The 19,332-nt window shown below is 38.6% G+C and overlaps 1 pseudogene; it reads left to right on the top strand.

Annotated features, from left to right (window-relative positions):
* Positions 1 to 4,812: 4,812 nt before the first annotated feature.
* Positions 4,813 to 19,332, top strand: part of LOC122755159 — a 33,249-nt pseudogene continuing 18,729 nt past the window's right edge.

Raw genomic sequence — 19,332 nt, forward strand, 5'->3', positions numbered from 1 at the left:
ATGGTCTAGACAATCATGCCTGAATATAAATTACAGAATAGCTGATCTGAGCTAGTAAAGGAAGTTTCTTCACCTGGGAGTTCCCTATAGTAATGAAATTACACATCCCTCTCCCTATCTCTGCCCTGAAGGACCTTATATTCTATAAGGGGAGATGACACAACGCAGAAGTATAATACATACATATATACATATATACCTATATACATATATATATAGGGGTGGGGGTCTGGTGGGTGCATATGGGTATGGGTGTGTGGTGCGTGGGTTTGAGTGTGTTTGTGTGTGTATGTGTGTGTGTGTGTGTGTGTGTGTGTATCAAAGATATTTGAGGGAAGAGATACTAATGCCAGAGGAATGAGTCATCATTTGATCATAGGTTTGTGCTTTTTTGGAAGAGAGAGGCCCATAAAGGACTGCATTATGGAGTTGATTTAGCAGAAATGGGGCAGGACAATGGGAGCTCATAAATCTGGCTAAGATCCTCACAAATTAATTGTTCTTACTGACTACCAAGGGTTTTTTTTTAGTATAAACACAACATTTGACCTGATTGGCATCCTTACTTTCTGTTCTCTACTTCAGAAATTCCATATCAATCCCACTTTCTTTTTCATTAGTGTGAGGAATAGGTTTGTGGGTAAAATAAACAAATCTGCAGCACTATAATCCAGTGGCAAACAAAAGGCAGTTCACATTATTTACCCAGCCCCTTGGGTGGAGTCCAAATGCCACAAAAATTACTCAAGAAGGCCAACAGGGAAAGGCCTTCTTCTTCCTATGCAGTCAGAATCCTATGCTCCATTAGGCAAATACACCTAGACAGCAGGTGAGAGGAAAGGTGACAGCATCAGAGCTTTCCTTTCTTTCGATTTGCTATCCTCTTGCTGAACTAATTGTCTTCATACCAGACATATGAACTTTACAAATGTGTATGAAGAACCTACTCTGTGAAAAGTAATGTTCTGGAATGTATGGAGTGCTGAATCAGAAAGACCTATGTGGAAATCATGCTTCTGATGCCATCAGTATGACCCTGGGAAAGTCACTTTAATTTGAGCCTCCAGTAACTCTCTAAGACCATATAAAAGTAGTAGAGAGGTTGTTGATCTGAATTAGTATAGCTGGTTTCTATATGGGAATTTCCCTCATGGTGAAATCATAGGTCTTTAATATATGAATGTTTATGTAAGTTTTCTTCTGGGTGGTAGGTAGACAAAGATGAATCAGATATTGCTCCTGCTTTCAGGGAATCATAGCATCTTAGTGCTTAGAGCAGCTTGATACAGTGAAAAATACTGGATTTGGGGGCAGCTAGATGGCACAGTGGATAGAGTACTGGCCCTGCAGTCAGGAGTACCTGAGTTCAAATCCGGCCTCAGACACTTAACACTTACTAGCTGTGTGACCCTGGGCAAGTCACTTAACCCCAATTGCCTCACTAAAAAAAAAAAGAAAAAAGAAAAATAATTTTAAAAAAATACTGGATTTGGAGTCAGAGTCCAGAATTCTTCTCCCAATTTTGCCAATTACTACCTGGGACAAATCACTTATCTACTCTATTCCTTCCTCATGTATAAAATGAAGAGGGAGATTGAATTAGATATCTAAGGTCTATACAAATTCTCAGTCCATAATCCTATGATCCTATAATGATCTAGTCCAATTGCTTCACTTTTCAGATGAGGATTCTGAAATCCAAAGAAATTGTAATTTGCCCAGCTAGACAACTAGACAGTGCCTGAGAAAGGATTAGAACCAAGTTTTCCTAGTTCCCAGTCTTTGGGGTTTTTTTGGTTTTTGGTATGATTCTCTCTTAACTCATAGAGGCTGGGTGTTTAAAATCTACCGTGAGGCCCAATCCCACTCTGAGAAAAACTTGACTTTCTCCAGTTCAGTTCCCAACCTTTGTCAGTTTACCCCACTTTTGACAACCTGGTGACCACCAGCCACAGGGAGCTCAGTCTATCAATGCTGAAGTTAGTGCAGACATCTGATCAGATTAGCTGGTACAGCTTAGAATTCCTGAGCTCAAGAAAACAGCCCTGTTCAGTGGCAAGAATTATAGGAGGAAAACAAATGTTGCAAACTAAAAAAGAAAAATCATTAAAAAAAAAAAGAATGATAGGAAAGGTGGGGGTGCGGTGGGGCAAAGCCAAGATGATGGGACAAAGGCAAGGACTCACCTGAGATCTCCCCAAAACTCCTCCAAAAAACTTTAGATAACTTCTCAAAAGAAATTCTGGGGCAACAGAACCCACAAAATAAAGAGTGAAACAACTTTCCAGTCTATAACAACTTATAAGATCTGTTGCCCCAGGGTGAGAGTGGAATACAGACCAGCTCATGCTGCAGCCCAGAAAACCAGCAGTAAGCTTGAGAGGGGAGAGGAAGGTGGGGAGAGGGGCAACTAACTCAGTGGCAGCAGTTATGGTTTCCAGATCTCTAAATCCATAGACTCTCAGAAAAACCTGGGAAGACTGTCAATAACTGATACAAAGTGAAATGAGCAAAAACAGGAGAACATTGTATACAGTAACAGCAATGCTGTATGATGACTAACTGTGAATGACTTCGATATCCTCTGCAAAACAATGATCCAAGAAAATACTGAAGGACTTGTGAGTAAAAATGCTGTCTCCAGAGAAAGAACTGATGAATCTGGATGCTAATCAAATCATACTTGTCCCACTTGCCTTCTTTATTTTTCTTGGGTTTTTTCTGTGTTTTCTTTCACAACTTAAGTAACATGTGTCACATGATTGTACATGTGTAACCTATATCAAATTGCTTGCCTTTTTGATGAGGGGGGAGGGTAAGAAGGGAGAAAATTTGGAACTAAAAAGATTGTAATGAATGCTAAAAATTGTTTTTACATGTAATTGGGGGAAATAAATTTATTTTTTAAAAGAATTTTAGCTGTCTCTTGCCTTTTCAATTACATGACATCACCTCTTCCTGTCTCACCCACTAGGACAAATGGAACAAGAATAAGGATCATATAAATTGGAATATGGTAAGTGCAAAAGAGTGTTAGAAACCAATTGCTGGAGTGGAGCCAAGATGGCAGAGGAAAGGCAAAGACTTCCCTGACCTCTCCCCAAAACCCTTCAAAATACCTTCAAATAATGCCATAGGACAATTGTTGAAGCAGCAGAATCCAAAACAGGACAGGGTGAAATAATTTTCCAGCCAAAGATAGCTTAGATGGTTGGCAGGAAAGTCCTGTTGTCCTAGGGTGAGAGTGGAGCTCACTGAGCAGACACAGCTCCAGCCCCAGAGAACCAGGCCTTGGGAGACTCTGATTCAACTGTGGGAGCAGCTGCTTCTGAAACTGAGCCCACAGACAAAGAGAGGAGCTCAGCGAGCAGTGCAGACCCAGCCTGGAACAGACAATGCTTCCAGGGTCTTGGAGTCTTCAGTGCCATGGTTTCTTCTGAGGCTCTGCTGGAGGGTTTGAAGGTTGGCTGGGGTGAAGTGGCTGTGGCCTCTGCTTGAGTTGCAGAGAAGCACAAAGGTTCTGATCCAATGGGCTGACTTGAGTGGTGACAGCCCAATAGGAGAGGGGCACAGGGACACCAAGCTTCCAACCATAGAGAAGCAGATTTCAATCAGACATCTGCTTCTGGGTCAAGATGAGTAGGTAAAGAAAGCAGCAGACTATAGAAAGTTTTTTGGGGGAAAGGTAGACCATAATACACCCTCAGAAGAAGATAATAACAAAGTCAAAGCTCCAACATCCAAAATTTCCAAGAAAAATATGAATTGTTCTCAGGCCATGGAAGCACTCAAAAGGGACTTTGAAGAGAAAGAGGAGAAATAGAAGAAAGATTTAGAGAGATGAAGGAAAGAATGGAAAGAGAAATGAGAACAATGCAGGAGAGTCATGAGCAAAACATCAACAGCTTGAAAAGCCAAATGGGAAAAGAAATACAACAGCTCTCTGAAGAAAATAATTGCCTAAGAATTAAGATTGAACAAATGGAAGCTAGTGACCTTATGAGAAACCAAGACACAGTAAAGCAAATCCAAATGAATAAAAAAATAGAGGGCAATATTAAATATATCCTTGAAAAAACAGCTGACCTGGAAAATAGATCCAGGAGAGATAATCTGAAAAACATTTGACTACCTGAAAACCAAGACCAAAATAAGAGTTAAGACACCATCTTCCAAGAGAGTGTCAGGGAAATTTGCCCTTATATTCTAGAAGCAGAAGGTAAATAGGAATTGAAAGAAGCCACCGATAACCTCCTGAAAGAGATCCCAAAATGAAAACTTCCAGGAATATTATAGCCAAATTCCAGAGATCCCAAGTCAAGGAATAAATATTGCAAGCAGCTAGAAAAAAAAGGAAACTGAAATACTGTAGATCTAAAGTAGGAATAACACAAGATCTGGCAGCATCTACATTAAATGACCAGAGGGCATGGAATATGATATTCCAGAGGGCAAAGGAACTGGGACTATAGCCAAGTATCATCTACCCAGGTGATACTTTCAGGGTTAAAATGGGACTTCAATGAAAAAGAGGACTTTCAGCCATTTGTGATTAAAAGACTTGAACTGAATAGAAATTTTGACTTTGAAATACAAGACCCTAGAGAAGCATAAAAAGGTAAAGAGGAAAAAGAAAATATGAGGGATAATAAAAGATTAAACTGTTCCTGCCTGCCTGCCTGCTCCAGCATGTTCCATCACTTCCTACACAGCCCTTGCCTCATGTTTAAGGACACCCCAGCAGCTGCTCTCCAGCTTCTTTCTGTCGGTTTGTCCTAGAGAAGAGGAGTGAGAGATGAGTGAAGCAGTGACATGGTGGACATCCAGACAGAGCATGCCTACCAGAAACAGCCAACCATCTTCCAGAACAAGGAGCAGGTGCTGCTAGGTGACACTGCCAAAAAGAAGCTTCCCAGATACTACAAGAACATAGGGCTGGGCTTCAGGACCCCCAAGGAGGCCACTGAGGGCACCTACATTGACAAGAAGTATCCTGTCACTGGCAATGTCTCCATCAGAGGCAGGATCTTGTCTGGTGTGATAACCAAGATGAAGATGCAGAGGGCCATTGTCATCTGCCAGGACTACCTGCATTACATCTGCAAATACAATTGATTTGAGAAACATCACAAGAACATGTCTGTGCACCTTTCACCCTGCTTCTGGGATGTCCAGATTGGATACATTGTGATTGTGAGTGAGTGCAGGCCTCTCAGCAAGACTGAAGGTCACCCAATTGGAAGGGGTAATCTATCTAACCCTGCAAGGAAGTAGGAGAGGAAGAGGATAAGGAGAGAAGGGTGAAAGAAGAGAGGGCAGAGCAGGGGAGGGGACAGTCAGAAGCAAAACACTTTTGAGGAGGAATAGGGTAAAAGAAGATAGAAAATAGAGTAAATATCATGGGAAGGGAATAGGATGGAGGGAAACAGTTATGATGATTGATTATAATGGCAAAAAGTATGGTCCCTACTTTGCCGGGCTATTTTGAAGAAAATTCTTTGTCAAATTTAAGGTACTATATAAAAGTTAGGATGAGCAGGACACTATCAGAAAAACCTGGAAAGACCTACATGAACTGAAGCAGAGTGAAATGTATTGTATAAAAAATAACAGCAATAGTGTAAGATGATCTGCTGGGAAGCATGTGGTTATTTTCAGAAATGCAATGATCAAATATAACTTTGAAGGACTTATGAAAATTGCAATCCATCTATAAAGAAAGAACTGTTGGTATCTGAAAACAGAGTGAAGCATATTTTTTTCCTTTGATAGTTCCTTAATCTAAAGTTTTGTTTTTGTCTGTTTTTTCTCACAGCCTGGCTAATGTAGAGATGTTTTCCATGACTACTCATGTATAACATATTAAATTGCTTGAGTTCTTGGGGTGAGGGATGGGAAGGGAGGGAGGAAGAGAAGTCAGAATTCAAAGTTTTAAAAAATTGATGTCAAAGTTTGCTTTTACATCAATTTGGAAAATAAAATTCTAAACAGAAAAAAAAAGAATGCACTGGGAAGAAAGGGAGAGGTGAAATGGGGAAAAGAAGTTCACATAAAAGAAACAAGAAAAAGCTTATGGATTGGAGGGGAAAATGGAGAAAGAGTGAGGGAGCAAGTGAACCTTACAGTCATCAGAATTAGAGCTCAAAGAGGGAATAACATACATACTCAAGTGGGTATAGTAATATATTTTGCCCTGAGGGAAAGTGGGAGGGGAAGGAGATAAGGGAGAGGGGGAGAAGGGAAGGAAGGAAGGGCAGATTGGGGGAGGGGCAGCAAAAAGCAAAACACTTTTGAGGAGGGATAGGGTGTAGGAAGATAGAAAATAGAGTAAATATCAATGGGGAGGGAATAAGATGGAGAGTAATACAGTTAGCAAAAGTAACTATGAAAGAAATGATAAGCAGGCTATCAGAAGGACATATGAAAAATGCAAACCATCAACAGAGGAAGAATTGATGGTATCTGATTACAGAATGAAGTATAGTTGTATTTGTTCTCTCATCTTTCTTTTTCTTTCTTTCTTTTTTTTTCTTTTTTTTTTTTTTTGGTGAGGCAATTGGGATTAAGTGACTTGCCCAGGGTCACATAGCTTGTAAGTGTTAAGTGTCTGAGGCCAGATTTGAACTCAGGTCCTCTTGAATCCAGAGCCAGTGCTCTATCCACTGCACCACCTAGCTGCCCACTCTCATCTTTCTAAAGTTATTTTGTCTATTTTCTTTCACAACCTGACTAATATGAAGATGTTTTGCATAACTGCAAATGTATGACTTATATTGAATTGCTTGATTTCATAAGGAAGGTTGAGGAGGGAGGGAGGAAGAAAATTTAGAACACAAAGTTTTAAAAATTTATGTAAAAAACATGTAACTTGGGGAAAATTCTAAATAAAATGAAAATTTAAAAAATAAAAGAAAGAAACCAATTGCTATGAGAGGTTTTATGAAATGGACATTGTAGAAATAGATTATAAGGTTATCATCCTTCATTTGTTGCTGACCTCATACTCAAACAATGTAATTAATATGTATGTGAAAGTTCTATGGAGCATTTAAAATAATAGTACCTTATATTAAGTCTTTTTATTGTTATTATTGTACTACTGGAGTCACAGAATCATGACTCAAAGCTAAAAGATAGGAAGTTAAAAGGCAGAGGTGGTGCCTGAAGTCAAAATAGGTTTCAGACTAGAATCCAAGCTCCTGGAGAAAAAAAGCAAGAACTCAGATACATTATAGTTCAGACTACAAGAGTTCAGCCCAAGACAATAGGGTGTTGAGCAACAGAAAAAGTGATCACAATTGGTAGCAATCTATTCCCCTCTGGGCACTTTTGTATTTTAACATCCAGTCATCACAGTGTGCCTCTCCCATCATACATAAACACTCTTGTACTTAGTTAATAGTGATTATTTTCCGCAATATCAGAAGCCTCTCTGAAGTCTTGAGAAGAACAATTAAAGGAGTGTTTGAATAGATTTTTGTTTCCTCTCAGGATTAGTGGAAAAATACTTAGGCATTATTAAAACCTGTGTTCTTATCAGAGAGTTTATAAAGGTATAGAAGATGAGAGGGCCACCTTGGTATTTTCTATGCCCTGTCGATGGGAAACACAAGAGAAATCATTCATTATCTTTGTAGAAGTAAGTTGTCTGCAACGAAATGAGGGAAGGAAGGATTGCTGGTAGTGTTATTTATGTGAATAACTCTAAACTTTTCAGAAATTAAGTATTAGTTGAGGATGTTTATCAACATAAGACCAAAATCAACTTTATCTCTAATTTATGTACACCCCACCAAACATGCCAGAAAAGAATGTAATAAGAAAAATTCAAGATATTAGCACAAGATATTATCAAATTGACAGAAGGGAAAAAAATGCTTTTTATCAAAATGTTGTTAAGGTGATCCTTAGGCACACCACATTATTCACTCATTTATCTATTCTTAAGTCTCATTCAATTCAATGGAATTCAACAAAGTTATAAAGTTTCTGATGTGTGAGACAGAGAAATATAATGGACAAAGAGCTGGCTTTGAAAGCAGGGCCACCACTTCCTTCCTCTGACACATTCTGGTTGTGTGACCCCAGGGAAGTCACTTGATCTCAGTGTTCTAAGCAACTCTGTAAGGATATAAATTTCAAAGAAGGTATAAAGCTGTATTGGTTGAGAGAATGCCTCACCTGGACTTCCCTATACCAATAGAATCACAAATCTAGTCCCTACCCCTGACCTTACTGCATGAAGCACATTGTGTTAGGCTAGGGTCTACTAGGTTTAAAAAAATTCATAGACCCTGCTGGCCTATAGTTTACTGTGTTATAGGGGGATAAGGCATAAACTATAATACAAAATAATCCATAAAATAAGATTAGAGAATTACTTTGTGAAGTCTGATAGGAAAAAGGTTATCACCAAGTTGGAGAGAAAAAGGTAAAGAGGCAAGACTCCACTTTGCCCAGTGAACCTTTAAGCACTGAAGCTAATGAGTACCTTAACTGATTTCTTGTAAAAAGTAGCTTCATAGTTCATACAGTTCATTTTTTTGCTATATATTCCATTCTTGGTGCAGGGTAAGAGCTAAGTAGAATTAGTCTTATCTGTTTATTTTGCTAGACAGACAAATGCAAATGTTCCGCTTGCAACTGGTGCAGGCAACTTGGGTAGTTGTGTTAATGAAATAAAAACTACCAACCAAAGTATGACTGCTACCTAAACAGTCCCTGAGAAAGGCTTGTGAACTCCTGAAAAGAAAGTGGAGGACATAGGTCCTTGAGATATGTGGTAAGGCAAATAGTTAGTAATATAGATAGAGTGTTAAAACTCAGTTAGTGGGGACAGCTAGGTGGTGTAGTGGATAAAGCACCAGCCGTGGATTCAAGAAGACCTGAGGTCAAATCCGGCCTCAGACACTTGACACTTATGAGCTGTGTGACCCTGGGCAAGTCACTTAACCCTCATTGCCCTGCAAAAAACAAAAAAATAACAACAACAACAACAACAAAAACTCAGTAAGGAAGACCTGACCATGCTGACTCCTTCCTCAGACCGTGGGCAAGTCATGCTTTCTTAGGGTCTCAGTTTCTTCATCTGGAAAATGAAAAGGTTGGACTTGATGTCCCTTGGGTCTCTTCTAAAGATAGATAATCTACATTATTCCATGATCTACTTCCTGGAACCAACCCATGGTCCAAGAGGGAAGGGATCAAAAAAAGAGAGAAGGATCTTTAGAAAATTTTGCTTAGGAGCAGGACTATACCCAGAATAGGCAGAATCCCTAGACAAATTTCTGAAGGGGCTATCTATATGTCATGGGGCGCAGAGCACCCCAGAATTTCTCTGGGGCACACCGAGGAATCTTCTCCTTGAGAAACTAAACCAGAGGACAGATAACGCCTAGAGAGATAAACTGAACCAAATCGGACTGAGCTAGCTTGGGATTCCTACCCTTCATTCTGGTCTCCCTTACCCTGGGGAGATAAGTTTGGGTGTGGCTTTGGCCTTTGTGTTCTGAAGAGGGATCCATAGCCACCCCTCACCCAATTCCCCCAGCTACCACCAGTGGGGGATGGTCCTCTCACACTAAAGGAACTTTTCATGGGCAGATGGTCCACCCCCATCAGTCCTCTATAAAAGTACCTTCCAGTCTCCTGTTCGAGGAGATTTGGTACCTCTGAGCCATGTGCTTTGTTCCAAATCTCCCCATGAAAAGTCCAAGGATTTCTTTCATGGTTTCCCTCCCCCCACCCTTCCCTTCCCTTGTTCCTAAATAAACTATCACCTTATTCTAACTACGTTTTGTGTGCAAGAGGGTGTAATTCTTTAAAGAGGAATTCCCAAGAACCCCAACCCCAACCCGTACCCCATTTTCCCACTATATCATATATAAACAATTCAATTAAAATATATTATCAAATTCATGAGCACATGTGAAGAATGCTGATATATTTTTTCAAGCTTAATAGTATTTTATTTTTTGAAGTTACATGTAAAGATAGTTTTCTACATTTGTTTTTATAAGATTTTGAGTTCCAAATTTTTCTCCCTCCCTCCCTTCCCTTCCCCCTCCCCAAGATGGCAAACGATCTGATATAGGTTATAAATGTACCATCACATTAAATATATTTCCACATTAGTCATGTTAGTATACTGATATATTGAGAAAGATTTAGAATAATTAACTTGCATCATTCACCTTTTCACAACTATTGTGATTTGAAACACTGAATATTACTGAGTCAAAATGACTATCTAAATGGGGATTACTATTGTAGTCCACAAGACCACTTGCTTTATAATTCTCCTTGCAGTATTCTTGCCATGTCAGATATTGGGGAAATAAGTTTAGTTTATACGATGTGATGGATGGCTCACATAGTCCCTCAACAAAACACAAATATCCAGTGTCATTTTCAGAAAGTGCTTTCAACACCATTTAATAGCTGATACCCAGAAGTTAGAATGAATTGAATGGCCCCATATCACTCCCCATTAATATACATTCCAAGAGAAACTGAAAATGTGCCACTTTTTTCAACAGCATGTGCGAAAGAATAAAATACAGTGAATAAAAAACTTTACTATAGATCACAATTCTCTTTTTACTTATTTAGCTTGAGAAAGAGCCCTTTTTTGTGTCTTACACTAAAGTTTAAATTGATAATTTTTTTATTTTACTTCTTGTGTTAGCAGTACAAATAAACCAGAAAGTGGAATGGTGAGACTGTTTTCTTTTTGTAGTCCTTTGGTTTTGGAATCCCAGATATGATGATTATTTTTCTTAAAATTAAAATGCTAATGTTGGTCATTCTTCATTCCAAAGAGAACCAGTGACATCACAGGGTCATGTCTTGACTTGTGTATGAATTTGGATTTAAGTGAGACAGAGTTCCATAAAATCATAAGCCTCACTCTTTCTTCCAAAGTCATTGACTTCCAATGGCAAGACAAAAGTCAGGATGAGTGGTCATGGTCCAGGATTCAATGGATGACTGTGGCATCTTCTATTATCTGACCAAACTGTAAGCTCTCCACAGTGCCTGCTTCTACCACCTTCATGGCCCATGGGAACAAATTGTTTTCATCTATCTATTCCATAGGGGGAAGTTTACACGTGTTTGGACTGGACATCTCCCTAACTCAACAATGGCTTTGAGGCCTTCAACCTGGTTTAGCCCACCTGCAGACATGGTTTTACCAGACTGTGTTGCACATGAAATAGCTTCTGGGAGCCACAGCTAAGAGATGGGTGAAAGGTGGACACCAAAAGTGGATAAGCAGCCCTGATAAGGGTATAACAGCCCTCACACCAGAGATGCTAGTCCTCTCTGGACACTCCATATACCCCTAAAATTCTAATAACTTTGTATCAAATATAAAATACATAAAAATTATAACTTAAGAAAATAAAAGCAGAAATTATATTTTTAAAGTTTATCAAAATATAACAATATTTTCATATTATAAATTGTGCTTTACCTTGGGAGGTTATTTGTACATTTTTATGACAGTTTAAATACATAGATGTAAACATTAACATTTTAATATATTCTGGTCTGTACATAAACTACATAATCTCTAACATAAGGTAACAGAAAACACCATCTTATAGAATATTATTAACAAGTGCACATGCACATTTTAAAGACACCCCTCAACTTCCCCCTTTTAGACAAAAAATTTTAAATTTAAGTTTATTACAATTATAATCATAACTAATGACTATGATATCTTTTACAATGAATAGTGGCTTATCCATGAATTATTGAGAATTTAGGTAAATCATTCAAAATTTTTAAGTTGCCAGTTAAGAAAACATTAGAAATTCTAAGAAGGAAATACAGTACAGGACATTGAAAGCAGAATGTAGATAGTATGGTACTAATATTAATATTTAACGTTCTTAAAATTAATATTTAATGACACTAAAAAGGGTTTTATAACACTGGTAAAATAACTTTAAAAGTTATTTTTCACCTTTATCTTATTTTAATGCCTATTTTGTATATGTTTCATAATGTACCATATGAGTATGGAAGTACTTGCATAAAATTTATAAAGACTTTTCTTTGGGTTTTTATTACTGCCGTTGTTTATATTAATGATAGAGGTACACTATCAAAGTAACTTGGAAAACCTTGGTCTAGAGCACTAAGAGTTTAAGTGATTTGCCAGTGTCCATGCATCAGGGGTCAGCCCTAAATCAGGTTGCCTCTCAACAGCTCTTTTTACTGATTTGAAAACTATCAACTTGGGAGATTATACCCACTGTTTCTAGTCTCTCCCTCTGAACCAAAAGAGACAAAAGGGCCTCCAAATGCAAATTTACTATTTAATGAATGAGTTTTCTACTCCAGGTGGTACAGTAGAGAGAGCACTAGACTTTGAATCACAGACCTGAATTCAAATCCTGCCTCAGACACTTACTGACTGTGTGACCTTGGGCAAGTCACATAATTTTTCTTATCCTCAATCTCCTCACATACAAAATAAGGATAATAATAGCACCTACCTACCAGAGTTGTGGTGAGGACTAAATGAGAGTACTTAAATAAAGGACTTTGCAAATCTTAAAGTGCTATGTGAATGTTAACTGTTGTTCATTGCGAGATGCCAATCAATCATCATTGATGATGATGACAATACTGATGTCTTCACAGTATACTTGGTCCTGGCATTCAGGGGTGGGAAGAAAAGAATCATCCAGAGGAGTATGACATTGATGAACCATCATTCACTTACCTACTTCCTTCTGCTTTTGGAGAAGAGAACTGAGAGATCTTTGGTCTTGCCACAGATCCTGTGAATCCATGCAGAGAGCCAACTTGTCCACATCTAAGGCCAGTAGTACTTAAGGGCCCAATCTTTTTTTCAGGAAATTTAAAGCAATGAGGTTCCCAAACTCAATTCAATAAGCATCAAGGGCCTATTATATTCCAGGAATTGGGCTAGGTGCTGGGGACGCAGAAGCCAAAAGAAAACAGCTCCTGGCCTGAAAGGAGAAAGACATCAACTTCTCAATAGCAGTGAATTCAAGCTCTGTGTGTGTGTATTGAGGGAAATGATTATTCCTCTCTTGTATTTAATAACTAATTATTGAATCAGGACCAAAGTTTCCCCCCTTCTACTTTCTCATTCAGAAATCAACAAGTGTGGGGAAACTTGGGCAATGACTTACCCAGGCTAAGATCTAATCAAAGTAAAAGAAATTCTAAATTTAGGCAAATGGATGGATTTTGCTCATTGTATTTCATCAGACATACCTGGGGAAATGCAGATTCTCCCTTTTGTCAGACAAGTGATATGGAAATTGATAAGTCTCTTTGTCCAAGATTTGGGTGTTCAATGTCAAGTACTCTAAGACCTTCACTGTAATACAGACCACCTCTCATTGTAATATTCATTCTCTCTCATTAATTGTTAACCAATCAGAGTTGATTGCCATCCTCAGGAACACCTGGTCTTCCAAGGGCATATAAACTGTGAGCCCACCACCATGAATGGTCTTTGGCATTTGAGAGTGTCACTGACCCTTTTATTAATTAAATACTAGATTTATTTTTAAAATTATTAATTACCCAGAAATTATCTCTCAAACATATTAAACATTATAGTATATATGTATATGCATATGTGTATACATGTGTGTCTGTGTGTACATAAATATGTAAACATATCCATGCACACATACACATATTGCTTCTTCTATAAGAAGTCTGATGATTGATTAAGATGTCTGTAAGGGTTATAATAGTAGACATTATTTTTTCCTTCACTTTTCCTGTAAGGCTAGGTAATAGCTATGTCAGTCTTTTCAGTTAAAGTCACACAACCTTGCTCCAATCTTCATTTTCCAGACTGTACTGGTGCTATCAATCTCCACATCCAGAAAATCATACAAATCATTTAACCATCTGGAGATGACTGGAGATCTCTGATTTATTATGGGTGCCACTCTCTACCTTAAGAAATAGCACAGAGAAGGGATAGACAGGCTATCATTAATTTTTCCTGACCCTTCTTACCTTTCTTTCTACAGTAGTAATTACTGTATCAGCTTTGCTGCATTACAGCCACCCCCTGACACAGTTTTTATCTTGTCATTTATAACATGACAGCATAGATACTTTTGTTTCTGGCATGAATTAATAATTTACTTGTGGTTTTTGATAAAAGACCACTATCCCCTTTCTGATATCTCATGCAAAGTGGCACTATTCTTCCTCCCATAAGGGGTCTTATTTAGCAGTGGCAAGCCGGTGTTTCTAGGGGATATTACTTCCATGAAAATGGATCCTCTCTCCCCCAAAAAACAACTGAATCTTGCTTTCATAAAAATTAAAAAGGTGGCATATATAAAGGATTTTGCAAAGCTTCAAGTAATATGTAAATGTTATAATTATCATTATTATCGGTATCATTATTTGTTTGTTTACTTAACTTGTTGCTGTTGTTATTCACGACCAGGTACCATGCTGGATCTCTAAACCAAAATTATTTATTGCCGGAAAGCTATTGCTCTGGATTTTAAACAGACTTCCGATCGGATTAATATTACCAGGAAATATATCTTCTCTCAGTTCTTTTCATCTTCCACTGGCTCCATGCAGTTTCCTATCTCAGTACAATACACCCCATGGGCATTTAATAGGTATTGATGATAATGATTTCTTCTTTGAAAAAGAGAACCAAAAAAGAAAAAAGAAAAAGAGAACAGTAGACAGTTGGGAGAGTGGGGAAGGGAAGGAGGGAGGAATAAAGGGAAGGGGAGGGAGAGAAGGAGAGAGAGAAGGAGGGAGGGAAGGAAGGAAGGAAGGAAGGAAGGAAGGAAGGAAGGAAGGAAGGAAGGAAGGAAGGAAGGAAGGAAGGAAGGAAGGAAGAAAGAAAGGGACATGATTAATAATTATGTGCCAGGCACTTCCTTTCTTTGACAATTTGGCATAGCTTAAGTCCCCCTTCTCAGTATAACATTTTTATATGTATAAATTAGAATATATAGAATTACAAAGGAAATGAATTACATTGAAATGTATCTATCAAAACATTTTTTTTAAACAGATACATAGACTCCAGGTTAAGAATACTTGCTTAAAGGAACTTGCATGGTACCTAGCCCCCTTCCTCCATTTTCCCACCCCAAGCATGGCTCCTTGCTGGCTGCTTCTAGGTATGTGGTATTTTGGCCATGATCCCTCTCAGTTCACAAATCCTTAGCCCCCATTTTCACTGACTCTCCCTGACCAAGCCAGGATACCATCAAACTAAGGCAAAGGATAAAATTCAAGTCAGTCAGTCAACTAACATTTATTAAGTACACACTATGTGTCAGATGCTGTGCTAAGCAATGGTTATATAGAGCAAGGCAAAAACAGTTTATCCTCTTAAGAAGCTCACAGTTTAAGCAAGGAAAAAAAGTGTGCAAAAAACCTATGTAAAACAAGATATATGTGGGATAAAATGGAGGGGGTAGTCTCAGAAGTGTAGAGGCCAAATTTAATAGGGGAAGAGTTCATTGGGTGGCTCACTGTAATATTGGTGTTCAGAAAATAATGAGGGACCTCTAGAAAGTTTTCTCCCCTCCAAACTGCCTTTTTAGTTATTTCTCCCAGGTCAATAAGAAAGTAGCTTAATAGCCTCTTTTCCACAAATGAAGCAGGTTTTGTTAATGGGAATAAAATACACAGCAAAGGTGAAATTAATAAAGCCAATGACAAGGGAATAGAGAAAGAGGAAAATGGATAATCTCCCTGCCTCTAGCAAAGGCTGTCTCAAAACCCAAACTGAGCTTTCAGCTCAGCGAATTCAGCTCAGCTAATTCAAAGAGCTGGGTTTTCTTAACTCACCACCAGGGGGTCCATAATTTCTATGCAGCCAGTCTCCAGTCTGTTCCAACAGCTCCTTCAAGACCAGAGAGCCCCCTACTTCTTGTTGGGGTCCCTTTTTCCACCTTTTTCTCCCTCCCCCAAAAGACTTGTGTGGCTGAGACTGCTCCTCTGTAGATGACAAAATCCACAGCCTCTGAGGGCACTCTTTCTCAGGGTTGGCCAAGTTAGACTAGGTTTAATAGGGCTGGCCAGGTGTGGCTCAAGATCTAATCACCTTAAGTGGGTACTTAGTAGTTTCTCATTCACAGCAAATTCAAACACTACTAAATCAATCAAATTGGACCCCTGGGTATCTGCCAAATTCCATTATTTTACCACAGAAGGAAGGCACTAAGATTAAGGAGGATTGGAAGAGACTTCTTGCATAAGATAGAACTTCAGTTAAAACTTCAGGGAAGGGAGGGGCAGCTAGGTGGCTCAGTGGATAGAGTAATGACCCTGGAGTCAGGAGGACCTCAGTTCAAATCTGACCTCAAACACTTGACACTTACTAGCTGTGTGACCCTGGGCAAGTCACTTAACCACAGTTGCCTCACAAATAAATTAATAGATAAATAAATAAATAAAAGAGACTTCATGGAAGTTAGAATTGGAGATGAGGAGAAGAGAGTGTTCAAAGTAAATAAGAAAGCCTACAGTTATCCCTTCCACATCTCGACTTTTCCTTATCATGGTTTCAGTATATTGTGTATTGGCCTGTAAATGGAAATTAGGGGGGGCGGTGTTGCAAAAGCTGCTGATGACATGTGCAGGCCAGATGACACAGCTGGGAACTACATATAGCCTATGACCAAATATTTAATCCAAATTTTACAATAAGGTACTATAAACTACCCATAAAAGAAAAAAGGAAAAAAAATCAAACTTCTCTGATGTGAAGAGACAGCCAAACACATTTACATGGATTTTTCAGATCATAAGGGTGCTCTACCCCTAATCCTAATGATGTGGAAGAGAAAACTATAAAACTATGCATAAAGGCCTCTCATGGTACTTTTCCTAAATTGACTTCACCCCATACCTTTAGGGGCTGGAAGCTTTGAGTCCATTCCTTATCTATTCTCTTCTCTCCCCATCCCTCTTCCCCATTTGGGTCATCTTCGACATGGGAAGACAGATTTAGATTTCACTGTCTTAATATTGTCTATTCATTGGAACTTTGTACAAGATTCCATCAAGGCAATGAAACACAACAAAATATACAATAAGATATAGCAAACATTTCTTAAATACATACTTTGTATTGAACACTATGTTAAGAACCAGGAGAGATATGCTATTAGGTAAATCACAAGTGACTGCTCTCAAGGAATTTGCAGTCTAGTAAGGGAATGATTCCCACCAATGCAAACAATAAAATTATATAATATGCATTAACACATAATAAAAATCAAGAAATCATTCAATATTCATTTATTAAGACCTATAATATGACAGGTATTGGGCTAGGAGCTAGAATATTGTGAAACAATATTCATCATTCATTTGGCCAGACTTTATATTTACAAAAATAAATGCAGAAATATAAAATAAATACAAAATTCTTAAGTAAAAAAGTATCACACAAGATTTTATATAGAGAGTAGTGATTACATTGCTTCCTGTGGGAGAAGAGGTATTCCTTGAGGAGAGGTAAAAAGGACATATTCTAGGCCCAGGGAGAGCTGGCACAGAGATGGGGGATAGATTGTATGGAATAGAGAAAAGGCTAGGTAGAGAAAAGCAAAGAGGAAAGAAAGGGGAGAAATATAATGAAGCTTGGTTAGGACCAAGCTAGTGAAGAAAGTTAAAAGCCAAAGGGATACAGTCCTAGATGCAGTAGGGGAAAACATTGGAGTTGATTGAGTTGAAGCTTGGGGATAGCCTAATCAGATCCCTATTTAAGAAAAATCACTTTTTCAGCTGTGTGAAGAATGGACTAGAGTAGGAACAGACTTGAAGCAGGGAGATCAATTAGGATCAATTACAAATCACAAGTTACAGGTAATAAGGGTCTAAATTAAGGTGGTAGCTGTGTAAGAAGATAGGTGTCAGACAAAGAAGATTGGGCAAGAATCTCAATACAGAGCTTCGTGAGATTTGAAGGGATGTCATTTATGGATTGAAGGGAACTGGGGAAGGCTTCCTGCAGGAGAAAGCATATCCATTGAACTTATGCTTATAGGAGACAACTAGAGAGTAGACCAGTTTAGCTGGAATGTAGAATGCACAAAGGTAAGTGAGATAAGGCTGGAAAAGTAGAGCAGTAGCAGATAGAGAGGGCAGCTAGGTAGTGCGGTGGATAGAGTTGGGCCTGGAGTCAGGAGGATTTATATTCCTGAGTACTAATCTGTCCTCATATACTTTCTAGATGTGTGACACACGGCAAGTCATTTAACCCTGTTTGTCTTGGTTTCCTCATCTGTAAAATGAACTGAAAACAGAAATGGCAAACCACTCCAGTATCTTCACCAAAAAAACAAACAAACAAATGGGGTCACAAAGATTCGGACATGACTGAAAAATGACTGAACAAAAAACAAAGTACATAGAATCCTCTTACTCAACCCCATTACTAGCAACCAAGGATTAATCCTTCTTCTATTTGTTTTCTATGCTTCTTCACTCTCTTTCTGGTCATTTTCCCATTAGAAGGAATGCAAGGCCAAAATTGGTAGGTACCAAAGCTGGGAATCCTTCCAGATACATGTGGAAAAGAAAGAAGTCTGGTCTGTCACAACATTCACAGAATGCAAGAAATCTGCATGTGAGCACTCCTTGGATCAACAGGAATGCCAAAGAAGAAAGAAAAATGTGGTCTAAGAGCTGGATCCCAGGGCTTTCCCCATTGACCATTCCAAATAACTTCGCCTGGGCTAATTATCCTCTTTTCTCTTAGAAGTCAGGAAACACAATGAAGCATGCTTTAATAATTTGAGTTGTGCTGGGATGACAGAAAAAGAGCCCTGCTAGCTAATTAATAAATTAATTATAGAGACTTCATTCTGTGGTAACTACACAGTAGCTATAAATCCAAATAAGGTAAGTTCACATGACTTATCAAGAATTCCCTTCAGTTGTCTACAGAAAGCTCTGTATTTCCATTTCTGTGACAGAGGGAGAAGTGGGATAAGTAACTCTATTAAAAGTGCACAGTTGGGGGCTGCTAGGTGGTACAGTAGCTAAAGCACCTGCACTGGATTCAGGAGGACCTGAGTTCAAACCAGGCCCCAGACACTTGACACTTACTAGCTGTGTGACCCTGGGCAAGTCACTTAACCCTCATTGCCTCAGGAAAATAAAGTGCACAGCTGATGCTCTGTTATGAGAATCTTTTCCACTGAATTTTATTGGAGGATGATTCAGAATGTAAATGGGAGTGCTCCTTGACAGTCATTTTTTAAAATGTTAATCTAATTGGAGACAAAATGAGACACATAAACATTAGAAATTTAGGAACTTACATGTTGC

Source organism: Dromiciops gliroides, chromosome 4 (genome assembly GCF_019393635.1).
Source record: "Dromiciops gliroides isolate mDroGli1 chromosome 4, mDroGli1.pri, whole genome shotgun sequence".
NCBI classification, from domain to species: Eukaryota; Metazoa; Chordata; class Mammalia; order Microbiotheria; family Microbiotheriidae; genus Dromiciops; species Dromiciops gliroides.